The following is a 7,090-nucleotide window of genomic DNA, read 5'->3' as shown; positions in this document are numbered from 1 at the left end:
ATAATACTGCTCATTGACAATGCACCTGGTCACCCAGGAGCCCTGATGGAGATGTACAATGAGATTAATGTTGTTTTCATGTCTGCTAACACAACATCTCTTCTGCAGCCTATGGATTAAGGGGCAATTTTGTCTTTAAAGCCTTATTATTAAGAAATAAATTTCATTACAGATGACCCAGGTAATGATTCCTCTGATGAATCTGGGCAAAGTAATTGACAACCTTCTGAAAAGGATTGACCATACTGGATACCATTAAGAACATTCATGATTCATTGGGAAGAGGTCAAAACATCAACATCCACAGGACTTTGGAAGAAATGGATTCCACCCCTCATGGATGACTTGCAGGGGTTGAAGACTTCAGTGGAGAAGTAATGGCAGATGTGGTGGAAGAGCAAGAGAACTGGATTTAGAAGTGGAGCCTGAAAATGTGACTAAATTACTGTAATTTCATGATCGCACTTGAGCAGATTAGGAGTTGCTTCTTGTGGATGAGGAAACAAAGTAGTTTCTTGGCCTGGACTCTACTCCTGGTGAGGATGCTGAGAAACCTGTTGAAATGACAACAAAGGATGTAAGAATATCACATAAACGTAATTGATAAAGCAGTAGCAGGATTTGAGAGGACTGAATCTAATTTTGAAAGGAGTTCTACTGTGGGTAAAATGCTATCAAGCAGCATCATATGCTACAGAGAAACCACTCATGAAAGGAAAAGTCAATTGATGCGGCAAACTTCACTGTCTTATTTTAAGAAATTGCCACAGCCACCTCAACCCTCAGCAACCACCACCCTGATCAGTTAGCAACCAGCAACACTGAGGCAAGACTCTCTCCCAGATGAAAGCTCAGATGATGGTTACCATTGTTTAGCAATAAAGTATTTTTAAATTGAAGCATGTGCATTGTTTTTTAGACATACTGCTGTTGCATACTTAATAGACTACCATATAGTGTAAACATAACATTTATATGTACTGGAAAACCAAAGAATTCATTTGACTTTCTTTGGTGCAATATTTGCTTTATTGTAGAGGTCTGGAACTGAACCCACAGTATCTCCAAAGTATAGCCCATATGTGGTGGTGGTGGTGGTGCCGTCCTCGCTGAAACAGGTGCTGCCTTTGAACCCTGTAACTCCCAGAGAAACCCTACCATCAGGTTAGAAGGGAGACACAGATAGGGACCAGCCTCTGGGCCAAGCAGAAGCTTATCAGGAGTAAGCTACTGTGTTTAAAAGAGGGCCTTGCACATAATAAGTACTCCAAAATGTTTAAAATTTAGAAGATAGTCTCTGCCTTCAACAATCAATTTTATTTCCCACTCGAAACACCACAAGGACATAGCAACTAGTTATGCTGATCATCTTCCTAATGCCCCGAATTTCTTTATGAGTTAGAACTTTATTGGACACCTTATTATAGAGTACAATGATAATTTATTATCCTACATAAGTGACAATAAAATGAGAGCTTCCTTGGCAAACTTTCTTATCATGATGAATCACCTAGTTATCAAAAGGTTTCAGTGTATTCCTTGGTGATCATGGAATTCTACATAGGATATTTATTAAAATTTATCCAGGTTAGAGAAAAGCTTTACACATTAATCCAAGCCAGCCATTAATATTCAATATGATTTGGGGATCTGATCTGGCTTCATTTGTTCTGCTTCAGGTAATGCCAACTTAATGATCCATTTATGTAATTGTAGAACAATAATAAAAATGCCTAACAATTTTAAGATTCAGTGTGTTTCCAAAACATTTCTCATGGAAATCTAATATATCACAGGGTGATCTGAGGGGGAAAAAAGGCATTTATGTCAATAAAGTTTGGGAAACATTTACAGTGCTCCAGTTTCATTGTGCCCATTTAGCAAATGAAAGTCTGTCTTAATTAGTTTGGGCTGCTGTTACAGAATACCATAGACTGGGTGGTTTAGAAACAGCACAGATTTATTTTTCACAGTTCTGGAGGCTGGGGAACCCAAGATCAAGGTGGTGGCAAGTTTGGCATCTGGTGAGGGCCCATCTGCTTCCCAGTTGATAGACAGCAGTGTTTGCACTGTGTCCCCACATGGCAGAAAGGGTGAGGGAGCTCTTTGGGATCCCTTTTCTAAGGGCACTAACCCTATGCATGAGGGCTCCACCCTTTGGCCTAATCACATTTCCAAGGGCCCTACTTCTTAATACCATTACACTGGGGATGAGGCTTCCACATATAAACCTTGGGGGATACCAATATTCAATCTATTGCATTCTACCCCTGGCCTCCCAAACTCTTGTCCTTCTCACATGCAATATACATTCATTCCATCCCAATACCCCTGAAGTCTTTACTCATTCTGGCATCAACTTTAAAGTCTGGGATCTCATCTACACATCAACTAGAACAAATATGTATGTGACTCAAGGTACAATTCATCCTGAGGCAAATTCCTCTCAAGCTGTGAACCTCTGAAACCAAATACATGATATGCTTACCAAACACAATCATGGGACAGCCACAAGATAGCATTCTCATTCCAAAGGGAAGAAATAGGAAAAAGAAACAAGGAGTGACAAGTCCCAAGTAAGTCCAAAACCTAATGGGACAAATTTCATTTGATGTCAAGGCTCGAGGATAATCCACTTTGGATCAATGTTCTGCCTTCCAAGCCCCCTGGGGTGGCAATGTCACCCCCACAGTTCAGCAGGTTGGCCCTGTAGTGGCTTGCTGCTTGGGTTAAGTTTCAACATATGAATTTGGTAGGGGGAGGACACAAACATTTGGTTTATAGCAAAGTCTCAGGGAAATAGTGCAATGAAGAACCACAGTGAATTTCATTTAATCCAGCATTTCTCAGTTATCCATGATACCTTCTGATGTCTTAAGGAATACTGGTCTTGAGAAAAACACAGTTTGAGACACACTGACACTGTTTCTTCTTCTTTTTTTTAAATTCTATGTCACCTCCCTTTTATTTCTCAGAGCTAGCCAGTGAGGTACTCACAGAGCTTAAATTACTTTCCAAAGGGAGGCTTTGTAAATTTAGTAAGGAAACTTAGCAAGACGTGGAAGGAAGATCAAATTCAGTTGTGCTGTCATGCCATCAATCCATGCATCCATCCATCCCTCCATCTTCCTTTCAACAAAATATATGTTTGCTTCCGCTGTAAGCCTGTTGGCTACAGAGCTAAATGAAGTAAAGTTGGTTCTTGTCCTTAATGAATGTATATCCTAGTGAGAGGGGTAGGCATCTGATGAGTAAGATGTTTTCATGCAATGATGTCTACAGTAATAGAGCTCAATTGGTAGCTATGATGGGAAGAGACTAGCATGGAGCTGGATTGGGCTGTTTTAGGTAAGGGTAATAATGGTAGTTCTCTCAGTGGATGGAAAACCTGCTCTGCGACCCGAAGATGGAGAGGAAGTTCTTGCCACTGAGGCATATTTTTAATTTAACAGCAGGATGCCACAATGGTAGAGCATGTGGTTAAGAGCATAGGTCTGAAGTCATGTTGCCTTGATGTAAATCCTAGTTCTTACTGATCGGGTGATCTTGGGCAAGAAACTTAACTCTGTGCCTCACTTTTCTGCTATGTTATTACTACTACCTAGCTCAGAAAGCACTGTTAGGAATTGGATGAGTTGATACGTATTAAGACCTTCATATACCACCTGACATGAAGTAAGCATTCAATACATGCAAGTTGTGTCATTATAGTTATTTCCCCATGATTTCTTGCAGTTTCGTCTTACTGGAGACCTGGTGAGCCTGGCTAGTGAGCTGACTATTGGGACTACATGGGGTTATAAGGCCTAAGGAGTCTGGGAAAGTCAGGCATGGGCTAATTCTCCCTTTATAACTGGGAAGGTTATAATCTTGAGAAATCCCATAACAAGATAATTTATGAGCCCCTTAAGACTTTTTGGAAAGTCGAACTTGTCCAACATGGGCATCAGGATGTCCTACAGATGGCTGAAGTACATCATCCAGTGGCAATACTGTTGACGCCCATGCTACTTTCTGTGGTTATGATCAGTACTATCAAGACTGAGGAAGGCCAACCAGCAGCCCTGAGCCTCCTCCAACCTCCCCAAGGGCTGAGGGGATCCATGTTCTAAGTACATCTGTGACTCCTTTGTGGCACATACTGGAAAGCTCTGGTCTAGTGTTCCCTGGAGCTAACTGTATCTTAGGATGTTATGGGGAAGCTTCCTCATCTGGGACCTGAAAGATTTGACAGGGGAGGCTTCGAAGCCCAGGAAGTCATCAACAACCCAGGAAGTTGGTGCTTGAGTTGTTTGAGTCTAGCAAATGTCTCAGTCTCCCCAGTCACAGGTTTTCAGAGCCATAAATGGCCTCTGGAATTATTCTTTAAGAAGAAAGCCAAGGTCAAACTCAGCATCAAAGTGCTCCACACTGTGTGCTTTTTCCCTGCCCCTCACCATTTACCTTCCCCTTTTGGACCTGTTTGAACCCATACCTTCAATATTGCACATTTTACCACTTCAAAGTAGTAGAATCCCACAATCCAGCTTGATGGTTTATGAACAAAGACTTGATGGGCTGGAGAGAAATTTGTCCTGTCATTTGTCAGTGTGAACCATAACCCCCGATAGCTTGCTTAGTCTTCCTTAATGGTTAGAAAGGCCCAGGCTCAGTTAACAAATTCCATTCTTTTTCCTGAAAAGGAAATGTAAGATGTATAAAACTCATCACACCCATAGATTTTTCAAAGCATGATTCTAATGAATGCAGATGGTTAACTAAATTGGTCATCTCAGTGAAAATTAAAAAAAAAAAAAATCACCACTCTGGAAAATATAGTATTTGTAGGATGCTCGATGGTGAATTTCCCATATGTTCCCCTCATTCACTTCTTCTCCCCAAATATTGATGAGCTTTGGCTTTATATACTTAAGCTATATGATAATTTTTGCATTCAAATTTTCATTCATTTACTTATTCAGCAAACATTAACTGAGAAACAATTATGTCCCACACACTGCAGTAGATGTTGGATGATAAAAGGATGAGTAAGTTGTACCTCCCTCACTTTGAAGAATTACTATTCTAGTGAGACAAATATGTAAACTGGTAAGTTAGAACACACTATGAAAATCACCAAGGTGAAGGCATATGGATGGTGACTGATCAAGTCTGCTCGGGAAAGTTGAGAAGTTATTTGAACTGGCAGGTTGAAGGATTCCTGAGACAGAGGAGAGAGGATTAGAGATGGAAAGAGAATAAGCTAAGGAGGAGGAACAGAGCCAGAGTCTTATCGGGGGTGAAGGTGATACATTTAGTGGGCCTGGAACCAGAGTTTGTGGGATGGAGGGAAGGAGATGAGTCAGGGGTGGCAGAATAAAGCAAGACTGGGATGGGTCTGTTGTGTCAGCAAAGAAAATTTACCTTCTGCTAGTTGGCAATGGAGAGTAACAGAATCCTGCTTTATTTTTGTCTAGGCTTTTGAGAGGAATTGTGGTGAGACTAGATAGAAGTTTCTTTCAAAATTCCTATCAACAGGGTGTCTGGGTGGCTCAGTCATTAAGCGTCTGCCTTCGGCTCAGGTCATGATACCAGGGTCCTGGGATCGAGCCCCACATTGGGCTCCCTGCTCGGCGGGAAGCCTGCTTCTCCCTCTCCCACTCCCCCTGCTTGTGTTCCCTCTCTTGCTGTGTCTCTCTCTGTCAAATAAATAAATAAAATCTTTAAAAAAATTCCTATCAAGAGATGATGAGTTCCACTAAGGATTGATACAAAGGGGAGTGGATGGATTTTAAAGACATTTAGGAAGCAGAGAACATAAAATTTGGAAATGTAAGAAAGAAAAGGGTTGAAGATGATGTAAAAGTTTCCAGTGTGGAAGCTTAGTTATTAAGAAAATAATTATCCTCAAAAAAATAAAAACAAAACTATTATATGATCTGGCAATTCCACTTGTGGGTATTTATCCAAAGAAAACAAAATCACTAACTCAAAAAGATATCTGCATCCCCATGTCTACTGTAGCATTATTTATAATAGCCAAGATATGGTAGTGACCTAAGTGTATGTAGATGGATGAATGGATAAAGAAATGTCATATATCTCTATCTATATAGATAGGCATACCCATATAATGGAATATTACTCAGCCATATAAAAGAATGAAATCTCACCATTTGTGACAACATGGATAGACCTTCAGGGCATTACTGCTGAATGAAATGAGACAGAGAAAGACAGATACGTTATGATCTCACTTATATGTAGACTCTAAAACAAACAAAAAAACCCAAAACCAAACAAATAAAAAAAAAACTGACGTCATGGATACAGAGAACAGATTGATGGTTTCCAGAAGCAGGAAGTGTGGGCTGGGGCGGGGGGGGCCTTGGGGGAGTGAGCAAAATGGGTGAAGGCGGTTAAAAAGTACATTATAAAATAAATACATCATGGAGCTATAATGTAGAGCATGGGGACTATAGTTAATACTGTATTGTATATTTGAAAGTTGCTAAAAGAGTATATATCTTAAAAGTTCTCATCACAAGAAAAAAATTTTGTTAACTATGTGTGGTAATGAATGTTAAGTAGACTTATTGTGGTGATCATTTTGCATTATATACAAATATCAAAACATTATGTTATACATCTGAAACTAATATAGTGTTATATGTCAATTATATCTAAATTGAAAGAAAAGAGGGGCCACCTGGGTGGCTCAGTCATTAAGTGTCTGCCTTCGGCTCAGGTCATGATCCCAGGGTCCTGGGATCGAGCCCCGCATCAGGCTCCCTGCTTGGCGGGAAACCAGCTTCTCCCTCTCCCACTCCCCCTGCTTATGTTCCTGCTCTTGCTATCTCTCTCTCTCTGTCAAATAAATAAAAATAAAATCTTAAAAGAAAAGAAAAGAAAGGAATCCCTGAGGGTTTGTTCTAAGTCATATAGAGAGGGATGGTGGAGTTTTCAGTCCTGGGGCTCTGTATTTGTCGATGCAGGAAATGACAATACAATGTGATATGTGCTACATTAGGGGTTAGTACAGAGTACCAGGGACACGTCAGTTTTTCACAAAAAACAATGGTTTATTGTGCTCATGGAGTCTCTGAGTCAG

This window comes from Callorhinus ursinus, unplaced genomic scaffold (genome assembly GCF_003265705.2).
Source record: "Callorhinus ursinus isolate GAN/ISIS: 27379988/994484 unplaced genomic scaffold, GSC_fseal_2.0 scaffold5, whole genome shotgun sequence".
NCBI classification, from domain to species: Eukaryota; Metazoa; Chordata; class Mammalia; order Carnivora; family Otariidae; genus Callorhinus; species Callorhinus ursinus.
The sequence above is the reverse complement of the archived record's forward strand: the minus strand, read 5'-3'. Positions refer to the sequence as shown.